Source organism: Physeter macrocephalus, chromosome 2, assembly GCF_002837175.3.
Source record: "Physeter macrocephalus isolate SW-GA chromosome 2, ASM283717v5, whole genome shotgun sequence".
Classification (NCBI taxonomy): Eukaryota; Metazoa; Chordata; class Mammalia; order Artiodactyla; family Physeteridae; genus Physeter; species Physeter macrocephalus.
The window spans coordinates 92,342,621-92,360,004 of record NC_041215.1 but is presented as its reverse complement, the minus strand read 5'-3'; positions in this window follow the sequence as shown (position 1 = coordinate 92,360,004).

Genomic DNA, 17,384 nt, shown 5'->3' with positions numbered 1-17,384 from the left:
TCTGAAATAACCAGCTTTACTTTAGGCCAAAGACAAAAAAAAACCCCCAAATCATTACTTACATTTCCCTTAAAAATGCATCTCCATACATCATAGCTTTCTTACCCAAAACACATCTTACTTTCCTTGCATATTGAGATTTTTTCCTTATTATTTCTAGGAGTTTTAATTACATATATTAACTAGGGTCCTTAACCCTTAAAAACCTTAATTTCTAGTGAAAACTAAGAAGTAAGCAATTGTGAACTGTCTCCTACACCAGCATTCTTTAAGATTGGCAAATCTCTGAATATATTTTATAATTTGTAGAAACATACATTTCCTCATAGAATAATTTTTCAATGTCGCAAAAATCATGTTTACTAACAGACTCAAATATCTTTAGTTCCTCTATAATAAGAGGTCAAAAGTCGGTAAACTTAGACTTGTTTGGTAATTAATGTTTTACTAGTTTATCTTATTTGGAAATGATCTAGATAGTCAATGAATTCCCATCATTTATTTTAACATAGCAAAAGTCTAAGCCTGGAAGTTACCAAAGATTGGGGAAACTATTTTTAAATAGACATACTATAACACGTAATTCTTGCTGAAAAGTTCACCTAAAAACTCTTTTCCTACTTACATCTATTTAAATCATTTGCTCCCAACAATTATGTTTAGATTACCTGTGAAAACTTCATTAGGCAGTAGAAAAAGTCAGCCATCATCCCAAGCTATTTTTCTTGCTGACAGATTTTATAATAGAGATAACATGAATTTATTTGACTAGAAAACTCAGGTAGAATATAAGTAGTTTATCTGCACTATATTTAATGCTGATAACTCTGAAGACATACTTATTTTAATTAAACCAAATATAACTAGCTTTTACTTACCAAAAATTATCCTAGATCATGTAAACTTGAAAAACTTTTGGGTTCGTTTTTATATTTCTGAGTTTAAGTAATAGTTAATTCATAAGAGTTTATTTTTAAGACAATTAAATAGAGTTCTTTTATGAATTAATTTTGGCAATACCATCCGGAGGTAGAGAAGAAAAAATAATCACATATACCTAACATACATACATAGACTTTTGTAAACATGCAGACAGACACAAACAGAGACCCTATAGCTTCTGTTCCAAAATTTTAGCCATGAATCAGGTACAGCAATATAAAACTCACTAGTTTACAAATAACAGCTGAATCCAAATTGACAGAACAAGTAGAAGTTACCTGCTTCAATGGCTGAAACTTTATACTAACATTTGTGGAGAAGACTTTTCAAGATTTGTGTTTGTCCTTGACAAGTAATCTTAAGGAGGCTGTGGACTAGATTTGGGGCAAAAGAGCTTTTACAGCAGTTTGTATTTTAAAAGGCCCCTTCCCCCCGCTATTTAAACCCTTCAGTCTCAAGTGATTGTGGGCAGTGTTTTAGTTGCCACCTGGGGTGTTTACATTTCCAACACTTGGTAAGATTTACGTCTTCAAGGGATAGAGAAAGAATGTAAATTTTCTCCTAGGAGTTTTAGTGCCTTTTGGATGGTTTCAGTAATCCCAATAAAATGTAGTAGCACAGCCCTATAATTAGGGGAAGCACCTTGTAAAGATAATTTCTCTGGACTCAGGGTCAAATGGGACATGTTCAGGGTTGGACATGAAGAGGGGAGTCATTTTGGTCACTATGGTCATGGAAATGATAAGCCCATTGGACCACGCCAACTTTTCATGGCAGGACACAAGCCTCATCTAAAGTTTTCCATTCACTGTGAGCCTTAGCAGTGATCACCGTGATGGAAGAATGAGCAGGGTACCAGGCAATAAATATCCAGATGAGGAGAGGGAGGGCCCTGGTATGAATATCGATGGCTCTAGGGGCCTTTGCCTTCCAGTTTCCCTCTTCCTCCTCTCTAGAGGCCTCAAGAACCCTGTCAGCCTTTCCCTTGGCAGTAGGGATACCTCTTGAGGAATGTTTCTTAATTCTGACACATTCAGGGGAAGGCCAACGGGGCTCAAGATCTGTGGTATCTCAGAGGAAGCAAGCATATATCCTTTATGGATCTTTAAGAAAGTTATACATTTTAAGGTCATTAGAGATACTGACCAGTTGAGGCATTTGGGGAGCCATGAGTAATAATTCAGAGCCCCTTCCAAGCAAACACCCGACAATGGCTGATTAGCTCCCCTCTTTCCTACTTGCTACATAAAATCTTTAAGACAGGTTTGAATTTCAGTTAAGGTAATATTTTTTGTTGTCAGTTTTACTTATTGATTTTCTTCCGTTACCTTAATCTTATGTGCTGTTACTGCAAAGGTTTGGATGATGCCACTGTGACCCCTCTTTGTGGGTGGTCACCTTCCTTTCCAGAATTGTCCCAGTTGATCTCTCTGGGATTGGAATCTGCCTCCACTTGTACGATACACACATGGTCTCTGGGGGAAGCCCCTAGGTTTCTGGAGTGTAATTCCAGCGTCTTGGCATGCTGGTATGCATGCCACTGAACAACACCTAGGAAGCTTCCATGGGGTTTTGCATTTATCAAGAAACTGCTGTACCTCTTCAGGGTTCTTCAGAGGTGCTGGAACCAGATATTCAAGACATTTATATTTGTCCATTATTATTTCTCTTTTTTTAGCAATATCATACCAGTGATTGGACCCACAATATCCCACTGGGTCAGGGAACGAAGAGCGACAGTAGTGAGTGAAGTGACCATAGGCCTCTTTGTATTTTTTCTCTGATGATGCCACTGGTCTTCTTGCAAGGCTCTTTCATTCTTCTGAGTTAGGACATGTAGTCCACCCATGACCCACCAACTCAGGGTTCACAGATGGACGTCTCCCATCCTCCTCACCTATGAGAATCCTTTCCCTGTGCCTTTAGCTCAGAACCTCTCCTTGGTCAGTGACAAAAGCTTTTCGATTCAATCCACCCTCCTTAGCTTCTTGGTCTTGAGGCGAGGAAGACCCTCATGCACATTAGTAGTTAATTAAAGTCTATATAAATAGTGGTCTGATCACCTCATTAGACCATATGGCCTTGATCACACTGCTCTGGGAAGATCATTGGATTATTATGGCAGCCCTGACATTTTGGGTTGAATACCACAGGTAACACATGACAGAGTCAATACCCAAAAGCACATAGCAGTGGGACAGAACCTCAGCAAGCAGTTTCCCTTCCCCAGATGGTGTTACCCACCTGAATTAGGTGGTTAGTAAGCAAGTTTCGGGTAAAAGGCATTCCCCTTGGTTAATTGCAAAGGCAATCTTGGAGTCCTGCTCACTATGCCAGTTGTTTTGTGCTGGTCTCAGCCTACCCAAAACCAATGTTATGGCTGGATAGGCCCTTATGGTCCTTATTATGACTGCAAGATGCCCTGTAGCAATAACTATCAGGAAACTTTGAAAAAAAAGAAAGGTTTGTTACTTACAAGACCTGGATATTACGTGGCACACCTGGGGCTACACAGCAAGGTCTCAGACAGAGAGGTTGAGAACTGTCCTGGGGTTCTGCTTTTACCGAGGTTGAGGGTGGGAGCCTAGGGTTTCATGGGCTCACTCTTTATTAGTGAATTTAAAATATGAGAGTGGGGCTTCCTTGGTGGCCCAGTGGTTGAGAGTCCACCTGCCGATTCAGGGGATGCGGGTTCGTGCCCCGGTCCGGGAGGATCCCACATGCCGCGGAGCAGCTGGGCCGGTGAGCCATGGCCGCTGAGCCTGTGCGTCCAGAGCCTGTGCTCCGCAACGGGAGAGGCCACAACAGTGAGAAGACCGCATACCGCAAAAAATAATAATAATAAATAAATAAAATAAAAGGCAATAAGTCAGTTCTTTTTTTTTTTTTCCCAAGAACTGCAAGATTCTCAGTATATCTAGAATATAAGGCTCAACTGGGGACTCTGAGATAACAGCTCTAAAGGAAAGGCAATTCTTAGTTTATGAAGCACTTTTTAAAGCAATATTGGGAATTCGTATTTTATTCAGAAGGATTTCGGTGATATCTTAGCAAGTTCAGAACAGTGCAAAGGAACTGCATGAGTATAGGCAGTAATTGAGTGTATTTTCTCTAGAAAACCTAAAAACAATAATAAAATCAACTTATTTAGTCTTTTTTTTTTAATGCACCAGCAATTCTAAACAGTCAGTGATAAAATACTCCTCCCAGAAAAATATTTTATTGGTCTAATTCTAAACAATTTCTTCTGCAGTTATTGCTGAATTTTAATACTATATATGATATATGCCAATGTGGCAGCTGCAATGGTATTTCCAGTACCATATGCTCTTCCAAAATTTTGTCACTCTCCCATCAAGAGGTGGAAAGTTTCTCCCCTCTGTTTGCCTTTGTGTGGACTTTTGTAACTGCTTTGTTGAGTAGAATGTAGCAGAATTGTGGATAGGTCTTAAGTGTCTCTTTCTTGTAATGTTTGCTTTTGGAACCCAGTCACCCTTACTATGAGGAAGCCAAGGAGTAACTTGCAGAGGTTACATGGAGATGTTCCTGATGACATTTGACCAAGATGGCCTTAACGTCCCCTCAGCTGATTAAACTGTACACAGGTTTCTTCCTGTCTTTCTGACATTCCTCTTTTTAGAGCACTAACTTTAGAAGATTTGCACCCGTTGCGGAGCACAGGCTCCGGACGCGCAGGCCCAGCGGCCACGGCTCACGGGCCCAGCCGCTCCGCGGCACGTGGGATCCTCCCAGACCGGGGCGCGAACCCGGCTCCCCTGCATCGGCAGGCAGACGCACAACCACTGCGCCACCAGGGAAGCCCCCCTCTCTGCCTTTTTGAAATGTAAATCTCTCAGCCTCCTGCCAGTTTTACAACCTAGGAAAGTCTTTCTTGAGGACCTGGGAGCCATTCCTTTAACATGCAATTATTCAGAAAGATATCACCCTTATTTCCCAGTGTCTGAGAGAGGGTAGGAGCCTAACTTTGATAAATTAGCCAACACAAATGACCTAATTCCATTGACCAAATTCTCCCCTAATGTCCTCTAGTACTTTTCTACTGACTCACCGCAGCACTTAAAAACTCTTCAATCTCTCTCCCTATTGCAGTAGTCTTTAACTCTACTGCAATATACTTGAATAGTCTTCCTCTCTGTTTAACTCAATCCAATGCATTTTTTTCTTTGATTCACTCTCTGGTGAGGCCCCAGTTGACAGCATCAACTGTTCAACATTTGAGTAAGTGAATATTAAGTTTCCAGCACCCAACAGTCCTCCTAGCTACCCCAGATGGTGCCAGTTGGAAAAGATACAAACTGTCTTCACTGAGCCTACCCATATTTACAGCTGTGCAAACTAAATAAATGATCATCATTGTTTTAAGCCACTAAGATTTAGGATGGTTTGTTGTTCGTCAATAGATAACTGGAATAGTAAGCTTCAAATTAGCACAGTTTTGCTAATAACCCTCTTATAAACATTGTTTTTTATGTGGATGTTAATTCTGTTAACTCCAATAGTACATAACACTCAATTCACAACTGTGCAGAATCATTCCAACTCACTTTAAAAAAATTTTTCTTAATTCTTTTGGATTTATGTGACAGTTTTATTGGAAAAATCATACTCAAGGCAGAAATAGAGACACAGACATAGAGAACAAACGTAAGGTCACCAAGGGGGGAAAACAGGGGTGGGATGAATTGGGAGATTAGGATTGACATATACACACTAACTAATATATATAAGATAGATAACTAATGAGAACCTGCTGTATAGCACAGGGAACTCTACGTCTCTTTGCTGTACAGTAGAAACTAACTGTACCCCAATTAAAAAAGAAAAAAAAAAGAGAGGGGGCAGGGGCAGAGATATTCAGAGTGAGACTCTCCAAGTGTTGGAGCCACAGGTTAAGACTGTGTTGGGGGAGGGTGGGAGGGAGGGAGACGCAAGAGGGAAGAGATATGGGAACATACGTATATGTATAACTGATTCACTTTGTTGTAAAGGAGAAACCAACACACTATTGTAAAACAGTTATACTCCAATAAAGATGTTAAAAAAAAAAAAAAGACTGTGTTGGGGGAAGAAGAGTACTGAATCAGGCTTGACTTGGGAGTTTTAAGATGAATAGGGCTGAGTTTCAAAGACTATAAAACTGTTCTAATTACCAGCTCACTTCTTGTGCCATTTGATTCTCCGATCCTGGGGAACCACATATTCCTGCATTTAACGAACGGATTCAAAATAAACTATATTAACACAATGATTATAAAAAAGGAGAAACAAAACTTATGTTATTTCAATTCTGTCATTTTATGTAACCAGCTGGGTTTTGTGCATGTGTGTTTAAAATTTAAAACATTGAAATAGAGTATGAACTGGAAGGAATAATAATTTTTGGCAAGTGCAAATTTTTATCCCACACATGAAAATTTTTGCTAAATTTAAATAACATTTTTAAAACTAAAATTCACTCCTCTTTTTTTTACTGTTAATTCGTTACTGGGAAACTAAAGAACAAATCAAGAAAATAAAATATTACATCAGAGTTACGAGGTAGTAGGACTTAAATTGTTTTGCAGATGTTCCAATTGTATTAAAATTCACTTACTAATTATTGGACACTTATTTACATAAAAACTTACTTTATAAGACTGTACCAAAGGATGATAGACACAATTGTTAAGTAGATATAAAAACTACTGTATAAATATTGTAGTTTTTTCTCCTATAAAAACATGGAGGAACTTGTAATCATTTGCAATATTTTTGTATAACCAGCAACTGGTTCATAATTATTGTAAATTTCAGAAAGAAAATTGAATACACCAACATGAAACAATTAAAATGAGTTTTCACTTGAAATGTTACACTGCTAACCACTATGTCATAACAGATATAAGTGGAAAACCCTTTCAGCAGCCAAAATAAACATTAGAGAGTCAGTGAGTTGAAAGTTCCTTTCTTTATTCTCCATAGATTAAGTCTTTAGTGACTAACTCCTTTTTCAGTCCTCTCATCCATGTGGGAAGGTGTGAAGCCAGTTCAGCGTCTCCTTTTTCAACACTTTGCTATTTTCCTCACAGTTAATACTATCACTCCCCAACAAACTCCTCTCCTCCTGTCAATCCAATGGAACTCAACAAGGAAAAAACAACAAAGCAAAAACAAACAAACAGCAACAACAAAAATATACTAGGAAGCAATTGCAGCAATGTCTGCATCTATTTTGGAATATCCAATGTCTCCAATGTTATGTATAAATTACATAACACTGTTATGTATAAATTAACTTCATGGTCATTAAAAAAATAATTTTGTCATATAAGAGAGGGGTAGATGTTAAAAAAATAATTCAGTCTCGTGTCATAAGATAGGTATACCACTGCAATTATTATTTTATATTATATATTCTGAGACTACTGAAACTATGCCTATTTTGTATTATACTTAAAACGTAGTATTTAATAGGTATTTGTAAAGTTGATGCATCAAATATTTACATAGGGAGTGACATAATCAGTGTTTTATTTGTAAAGGATCACACCGATATCAATTTGGACACTAAATTAGAGGAGGCTAAGACTGCAGACAGGAAGACCAATATGGCAATTATTGAATAAGAAATGAAGAACCAAGGTGGTAGCTGTGGGTTTGGAGGAGATGGAAAAGGTAAAAATACTATTTATGAGTTATAATCCACAGGACATAAGGGAGAAGGAGGAGTTAAGAGAATCTTCTAGGGTATCAAGAAAGGTGGATTTAGGAAATCAATGATATAGTTCAGCTTTATACATGATGTTCTGGAGATGTCTCTTGACTATCCAAGAGGATATATACAGTAGGTAATTTAAAATATAACATTTGTGTTTAGAAGAGAAGTATTAGAGAAAAATATTGGAGATTCGATACATACATGGTATACTTGATACCAAGGATATGAGGGTGATAACTGAGGTTCAGCCTTTAGGTTAGAAGAAAGAAATGTATAAAATTTGGGAAAATATCAGCAATTAGTGGATGAGCAGAGAAAGAGGATCTATAGAATAAAACTGTGAAAAAGACTTAGAAAATCATTTGGAAATTTCTAAAAAGAAACAGTGACCCCTGTCAAGGTGTGTAGAGAGGTCAAGATAGTCATTGAAAAGTGTCCATTTGACTTAGCATATAGGGAGTCATTGCAATCATTAGAAAGAAGGGCTTCACTGGAACAGTGTTGGGAAAAAGACTTTTGCTATGACTGAAGTAGAGACTGGGAGATGCAGAAGTGCAGATAACAAGTACTGACTATTTCAAGAGTCTTTATTCTAAAAGCCAAAAGAGGCTGTAAAATACTAAACAAAAAGCAAGTTTAAGGAAGAGGTTGCTTTCCTTTTTAAGAGGGATGAATCTTGATTATATTACTGATGTACAGAGACAGCTAATATGGAAAGAAAGTGATAGGAGTAATTAATGGAGATACTTGAGGATGGGAAATGAAATAAACTCCAAATGAAATCTTCTGGGGAAGATATTGAAGATTTACTCATTCAATATTTATTCCAGATTCCTTTTAGTATTTCCTTCTATACTGCAGAGACAGGAAAGCTTAAGACAAATCCCAGATTATCTCATAGCTAGAATTCCAAATGTGTTTTAGACTCCATAATCAAATGTACTTACATGATACTTGAATCAAAACTGAGGTTATTGAGATGGGTAACTAACACATGAAAAGACGCCCGACATCACTAATTATTAGAGAAATGCAAATCAAAACTACGATGAGGTATCAGCTCACACTGGTCAAAATGGCCAAATTTACAAACAATAAATGCTGGAGAGGGTGTGGAGAAAAGGGAACCCTTTTACACTCTTGGTGGGAATGTAAATTGATACAGCCACTACGGAGAACAGGATGGAGGTTCCATAAAAAAACTAAAAATAGAATTACCATATGACCCAGCAATCCCACTCCTGGGTATATACCCGGAGAAAACCATAATTGAAAAAAATACATGCACCCCAGTGTTCATTACAGCACTATTTACAATAGCCAGCACATGGAAGCAACCTAAATGTCCATCAACAGAGGAATGGATAAAGAAGATGTGGTATATATATATATATATATATATACATACATACACACACACACACACACACATGCACACACACACACACAGTGGAATATTACTCGGCCATAAAAAGGAACGAAATCGTGCCATTTGCAGAGACATGGATGGACCTAGAGACTGTCATACAGAGTGAAGTAAGTCAGAAAGAGAAAAACAAATATCGTATAATATCGCTTATATGTGGAATCTAGAAGAATGATACAGATGAACTTATTTGCAAAGCAGAAATAGAGACACAGATGTAGAGAACAAACGTATGGATACCAAGTGGGGAAGAGGAGAATGGGATGAATTGGGAGATTGGGATTAACATACATATATATACTACTATGTATAAAATAGATAACTAATGAGAACCTACTGTATAGTACAGGGAACTCTACTCAATGCACTGTAGTGACCTAAATGGGAAGGAAATCCAAAAAAGAGGGGATATATGTATACGTATAGCTGATTCACTTTGCTATACAGCAAAAATTAACACAACATTGTAAAGCAACAATACTCCAATAAAAATTAATAATAAAAAAAGAACTGAGGTTATTGATGAGGGAAGCAGAGTACGTGGTTCTTTAATTATTTGCACATATTGTGGAAGAGGCAGCATGGTTCTGAAGTGAGCAGTTGTAATGGCACCATGTCTGTATGTGTGTGTGTGCTTTGTGCATGCACACATGTGCTCATGTGTATCTGTTGGCATTTGTCTGGAAACAGCAACTATAGAAACAACTTACCAATGCAATAGACAAGTTCTCATTATGGAAGGAGCTGCTGGTGCTTTGGCAACAGTTCTACTATTGATAATTTACATTAGAGTCTCTTGACAGCTCTCTCAATGATTTATAACTCATTTAGAACACTGTAAAAATATACTTATTCTTTTTAAACCACTTTATTGTGACGTGATTGACACACAAAAAGCTGTGTATATTTAATTTCACATCTGAAACAATCACTACAATCTATGCCACAAACATATCCATCACTTCCAAAAGTTTGTTACCCTCCTTATTATTATTATTATTATATTATTTCTTTTTGTGATAAGAACACTTAACATAAGATCTATCCTCAACAAAATTTTAAGTATACTATACAGTATTGTTAACTATAGACACTATGCTGTACAATAGATCGTAGGTTCTGTTTGCTTTAACTCAACCATGATCCATACAACTTAGAAAAAAGTATAATATGAATAAAGAAAAGATTGCTAGTGGAGAACAGGAAATTTGATGACATGCTATCTGGCAGTCTCCTTTTTCTCTCCAAACAAAATAAAATTTTCTACTGAGAGTAAAGTGTTGGAGTAGGGACTTGCGGAATATAAATATTTCATTTTGCATTGGTGTTCAAAAACTTGCCTTTGTCTTTGTAGTTGTCCTTATAGTTGTCCTGTTGTTTTGAAGGGAAAATGTAAATTCCTGAACTAGTGGAATTCAATTAAAATATTCTGATTGAGGCAATGCATAGAATAACAAAAAATTTTGGCTAGAAATTTCTCGAGTGCTGAATAAAAATATAACTTTTCTGATACAATATATTGCTGTGTTTACATGATAGAATGAGAATACCCCAGGGCTGGTGGGGAAAAAGCAAGAAGGGAAATGGAGATAGTAGGCTGATCTTGTGGCTTTGGCTGGGCACTGAGTTTAGTTTTACATACCCATGGCGACAAGAAATAAGTTTTGAATCTATATGAACAGGAAGTTAGAACTGAGGCACCTACAAATAATTGACATATGCAAAGAGTTACACAATTAACTGAAAAGGAAGACTATGGCAATATCTATCCACCTGCACAAGTAGATCATAGGAATATTTTGCTGGGATTAAAGCAGGAAAACAAGTTTCCCTCAATTACTTAAATCAATGAGCATGCTCCTTAAGTGAGTTTGAGATCAAATTTGCACAACTCTAATGGTTTTAAAATGCCTGTAGGAGTGAAAAAAAGAAGCTTAAAAATAGGTGAAACCAGCACCTTCATGGATTTTTTGGCAGGTTTTGCACTACACAATGGGGCCGCTTTCAAGGAGAGTGAGTCATATCCTTGACATCATAAATTGTACTTTTCTATAACAATTTTCCAGTAATGACAGTAAGTTGTATTGTTCTAATAAACTTAATGCATTATGACAATTTTATGGAATAAAATGCAACAAGAAAAGTTGACAAAAAGTTTCCAGGTGGGATAATAGCAGTCATTTGGGATATCTGGCATATGCACATGCACAATTGCTCTGAAAAGATACACAATCCAAGACAAGATTCTCACAAACAACCTCACTGTGAAGGTGAAGACATTTCCAAAATTATTAGCATCAAAAATGAACACTAGCAGCCATAGCCACCAGGATGATTAAAGACCTAAAAACTTCAAAAAACTTCAAAAAAAAAAAAAGAAAAAAATACAAAAGAAAAATAAGACCAGAAAATAAGTATGTATAAAGTTATTAAAGACAAACAAGAAACTAAAGGCATAAATCAAAAAAACACCAAATTATGAAATAAGGCAGAACTGAAAGAAAATCAGGTAGAACTTATAAAATTAAAGTACAGTCACTGCAATTAAAAATTAACTGAATCATAGATAACTAATAAGAACGTGCTGTATAAAAATAAATAAATAAAATTCAAAAATATGTATAAATAAAATAAATTAATTGAATCAACTGAAAGCAGATTAGGCACAGAGAGTTTTGGTGAATTGAATATGAGACCTTGAGATATAACCCAGAATGCAGCACAGGGAGATAAAATGACCTTTACTTCCTATTCCATGAGAAAATTAAAGCTTCTTCCATATACACCCACCACCCTATCTTTGCAACCCATGCTTTGCAACTGAACCCATATCCTCTCCAGGACCAGCTACATTTTTGGGGGACACAGTATAAAATTTATCAATCTCAAGGTGATGACAGCAGGGTATCAAACCAAGCACAGGACCCTTCTCAGTGCAATGCCCTGTGTGATCACAGCAGTAGCACATCCATGAAGCCAGCCTCTATTTCTGTGGATGAGCTGCCTGTCTCCTAGATAAGGTCAGTACATCCACCAGATCACTAAAGTCCAGCTCCCTTAACTGTTCAAGCTTAATCTTTCCAAATTAATTTATTAATTTAGTGCAATACCAGTTAATATTAATTTTTTCAAAGAAATGGGCACACCAGATATTAAACTTGATATGGAAGATATAAAGGGAAAAATAGCTGAAGAACTTTGAAATGTTTGAAACAGAAGACAAAAATGACGATTTCAAAGATAAAGATTTAAAAGTAAAAATTTAGAGAAAACCTAGAATAATATATTCATCATATTATGGTAGTAGAATTTTTTAAATAAAAATTTAAAAGCATAAGCCATGAAGGAAAAGATTGATATATTTACCTACTTCAATATTAATTCTTATATGACAAAAAATCTTCTAAACAAACTAAAAAGACAAGACACATATTTGGAGAAGGAATCTCCATTCCATATAACCAAGAGGATTGTTTTTCAGAATCTATAAGAAACAGCTCTTATTTAAACATGAAGAAGGCAGAACAGAAAATCAAATATTTTAAATGGTCAAAGGATATGATCAGGCATTTCTCAGAGGAGTAAACCAATAAACATGAACACTTTCTCACAAAAAAATCTAAGAAATAAAATCAAATCTACAATAAGACATCTTTTCTGACATATCAGTTAGGCAAAATTTAAAATTCTGACAACACTTTTGGCAAGCATTTGGAGAAATAAGTACTCTTATATAGTGCTCTGGTGAGACTACTTTGTAGAGCAGTTTAACAATACCTTGTGTAATTAAAAAACTGCTTATTCTACAAGCCAGCAATTCCAGTCTTCCATATCTATCCTGAAGATATGCTTACATTTATACAAGGTATCATGTTTAAGAATGTTCACTGAAGCAAAAACATGTGCAAGCAAGCTAATCAATCTACTACCCCTCAGCAGAGGAATGGAAAAAATTAATTGTATGTTTTAATAAATGGAATACTATACCATAGGTAAAGCAAAAGAAGTAGATCCACACATATGACCATATATACATTTCAGAAATGTAATGATGTGTGAAAAAGAGAGGTCCAAAAGAATAAGTTGAGTATAATACTATTTACTCACATTAAAAAGGGAGCAACTGTATAAATTATTTGTGTAAATATCATATATAGCAATGTACAACATCATAAATCGGAAAAATTCACCCAACTTTAGGATATTGACTACTTCCAAAGAGGCAGAGAGGCTGTAAACTGGACTGGAGTTAAGGCTGTTTCAGAGTAAAGTAAGTCTGGGTCCTTACTGATTAGGAGTAGTAAAACTATCCACAAAGCATGAATAGAACAAGTATCAGCAGAAATGTCCCAAGATGAGAAACAGCCCCATAACCCATGTGCTATAAAGGAACGTTAATACTCACCAAAGATTATTTCCACGCTTAGTGACATACAGGTAATTTAGCCTGAACTACCATGCTGAAGTAAATGCATTACTCGGTTGTCATCCATTTTTTGTGGAAGCAAAGGTACACTCCCTGACTTCAAGATAAACATGAAAAATCTAGATCAACCTTGTCATTTATGCGTTTCATCTCTTAAATTTTTGTGAGAGAATGAAAACAACGTATTGTCTTTATGACTTCATTATTTAGTCTGACTTTGCTTATAATAATTGTCACCTGGGTTTTGAATGACTTCCACATCAAAAGAGAGAAAAATTACTGTTGCCAAAAAAGTAGAAATAGATGTTCTTCTCAGTCCAGGTGGGTTTTTGGCAGGCACCCCACTTTCTAAGCCGTCTAATGAATCACTAATATATGGATCTGACACAATCCTAATAGAACTCACAAAAAAATCATGCCTTGAAAATACCTTTTGCTGAATTGATTTTGCTGTTACTGGAACTGAATTTGCAACTACAGTATTTCTAATTAACCTTACTTTTCTGTGTGTGCAAAATGGGCAGCAGCTGTTTATCACTATGTCTCCACAGAGATATAGAGGCTATGGTTTTGTGATTGCTTATTTTACATGTTACAGTACCAATTAATCAAGCTTATTCTGCTTACTTTCTGGAATACCTTTCCAACCTGAGACAAAACTCAGTTTGAATTTATATTTTCTTTCTTTCTTGTTTAAATTCTACTCGTTAAATTTTGAGGATACTGTTGGCTACATTGACATTTTTCTATTATTCTTCTGCTTTCTTTTGCCCCCTAAACATTTTCCCCAAGGCCAGACCTTTCCTCCAAGTCTTTTGATAAATCCTTCTGCAGTTATGACTTTCTCCTACCAAAATCACATGTTAATTCAGCAAAACTTGTCATGCCAAAAAAAACAAAAACAAACAAAAAAAATTTGTCATGCCAATGAGGAAAATTGAGAAAGTTAGTGTGTGCCACTAAGAGGGCAAAAGTAATATCACATGCCTGAATATTTTAATATGTCCCCTGACTCTTTTGATGAAAAATGTACTAAAATGTAAGTTCCAAGAAAACAGGAATGTTTATCTGGCTTGTTTACTGAAATAGTCCCAATAGTGGCATGTAGTAGGTGGTCAATAAATAGTAAATGAATGATTCAGAAAATGCTCTGTTTGCATTATAGTAAAGTGGAAGGCAGCAAGGCATAATGATGAACATGTGTTAAATATTAAAAGTTATTAATCAGGTTAGAAAAGTACTACAAAAAATATTTTCTATCTTACTTAGACAAATATACTTCATAAAGACAAAATTGTAAGATATGTAAGATAGTAAAGGTATAATTTTTATATGGCTGAAAGCTGACAAAATTGTAAGACATCCCAATTGAGTTATTATTGTGCATATTTGGATATTCGGTTAATTGGTGAGTGCTGCTTGGATGAATAATAAACTAAATACATACATAATTTATGAGTATTTGTATATTTATTCCATACCATTGATTATTCTTGCCTTCATTTCAGCACAATTAATAATTATGTGATAATCAAGATTATCACATAATTTTCCTCTACTGCAATTTGAAATAATTTGTCCAAAATGTAAATTAAATTTAAGTATTAAAAAATTTCTTTTATTTTAAAAGTTTTTTCTTCTAAAGCAATCAAAATTATTTATTAAAATACAAATGCAACATGAAAAGTTTTAACTAATATCAAAATTTAAAGTAAAAATTCACATGACTGAAATTTTAATGTAATGTTTGAAAATATGATTGTATTATTACTTTTTTTTTTTTTTTTGCGGTACGCGGGCCTCTCACTGCTGTGGCCTCTCCCGTTGCGGAGCTCAGGCTCCGGACGCGCAGGCTCAGTGGCCATGGCTCACGGGCCCAGCCGCTCCGCGGCATGTGGGATGTTCCCAGATCGGAGCACGAACCCATGTCCCCTGCATCGGCAGGCGGACTCTCAACCACTGCGCCACCAGGGAAGCCCTATTACATGTTTTAAGAAAAAAACTGTCAGCAGTTCTGGTGTTCAGTGTTCATCTAACTGCTAATGAAAAGAATTATTATTTTACTCTACATGTTATGTATACACTTACACATGAAAAAGTTCAGAGTTACATGAATTGTTTAATATGCCAAACCATTCCACATTCCAAGAGCAACTACTACAGATACTTCCCTAATTTGTGTATTCTTCCAGAAAGAGGCATTAAAATTAAACAAGAAGCCAGGAAATGGACACTCAGCACTCTTGGGAAAATAACACTTAGCATCTAAGATCTACTCTTCTCACTACCTGAGAGAAAGGATGTGACAAGGTAATTATTTTGATTTTGTATCTTTGCTGAGCATTTCTGCCACTGAAATCCTATCTGTGCACAGAAGCAGAAAAACTGGGTAGCTTACAATGGAGAAGGCTGCAGACAACACCTTGATGAAGTGATATATATATAAAATTTACAGAATGACAAAGAAACAGTTAATAGTGGCAACCTCTAGGAGTGGAATCTAGATGGAGAGTGAGAGAAAGATGTTTATTTTTCTCTTCTCACTTTTATTTTTTGCATGGTATATTTTTAACCTGAACAAACATCTTATTTCAATTTTTTAAATAAAATAATTTCTTTAATTCCTTTGACTATTGTAAACTTTGTTTTTGACTCAGAAAATGGGAAATATTCTCAGGCAAAAAAATTTACTGTTTTTAACTTAGTCAACACAAGACTGATGGTAGGGGACTTCCCTGGTGGGCCAGTGGTAAAGAATCCGCCTTCTAATGCAGGGGACGTGGGTTCAATCCCTGATCGCGGAAGTAAGATCCCACATGCTGCTGGGCAACTAAGCCCGCGTGCTACAACTACTGAGCTGCGTGCCTCTAGAGAGCCCACGTGCCGCAAAATACAAAGCCCCCGCGCTCTGGAACCCACGCGCCACAACTAGAGAGAAGCCTGCGTGCCACAATGAAGAGCCCACGCACCGCAACGAAAAGGATCCCACATGCCTCAACGAAGATCCCGCATGCCACGACTAAGACCCAAGCAACCAAAAAAAAAAAAGACATGGTAGGTCATGACACCCAGGGTCTCATCTTGCCCTTGTCATTTAAAAGCTATGGCTGTTTGGGCAAGGCACTTCCATTCTCTGGGATTTAATTATTCATCTTGTTGATGAAATTTGTTATAACTAACTTTAAATACTCTTAAAATATAAATTAAGACATATAACATTCTGCCAACAGAGGGCAGTAATTTATCGCAAATAGCTCCGAAGAGTTTTTCTGAGCAAGAAATGAATCATTTTCATACAATTTAAAGGAAAATAGTAACCAGAGTACCACCGTTTTCCTCGCTGTTCCTGAAAATTTGGATCGCATTCCAATTTCTAGAGCCCGTGCTCCACAACAAGAGAAGCCACCGCAATGAGAAGCCCGCGCACCGCAACGAAGAGTAGCCCCCGCTCGCCGCCAACTAGAGAAAGCCCACATGCAGCAACAGACCCAAAGCAGTCAGAAATAAATAAATAAATTAGTTAATTTTTTAAAAAGTGTTGTTGAGGGCGTTGGTATATGGGTACTATCAGACTGTGAAGTTCAAGTGGCTAGAAACTGATATAAAAGTATAATTTTTAACCGTGAAATTTTATTCTAAAAATTTTAAGAAATTAATCAAGATGGTAATAAATAAATGTTTGTCTTTAAATTTCAGATAATAAATAATCGATGAAAACCTCCACAAGATACACTAACACATTTTTTTATAAACTAGAAAGAAGAAATAAACTCTCACATGCAGCTCCTGGAATAACTTCTTTCTAAGCAGCTTTAAAAGGAGATATTTTAAAAGGTGAGACATTCTTTTGTTTGCTGTAATCCTCATTCACT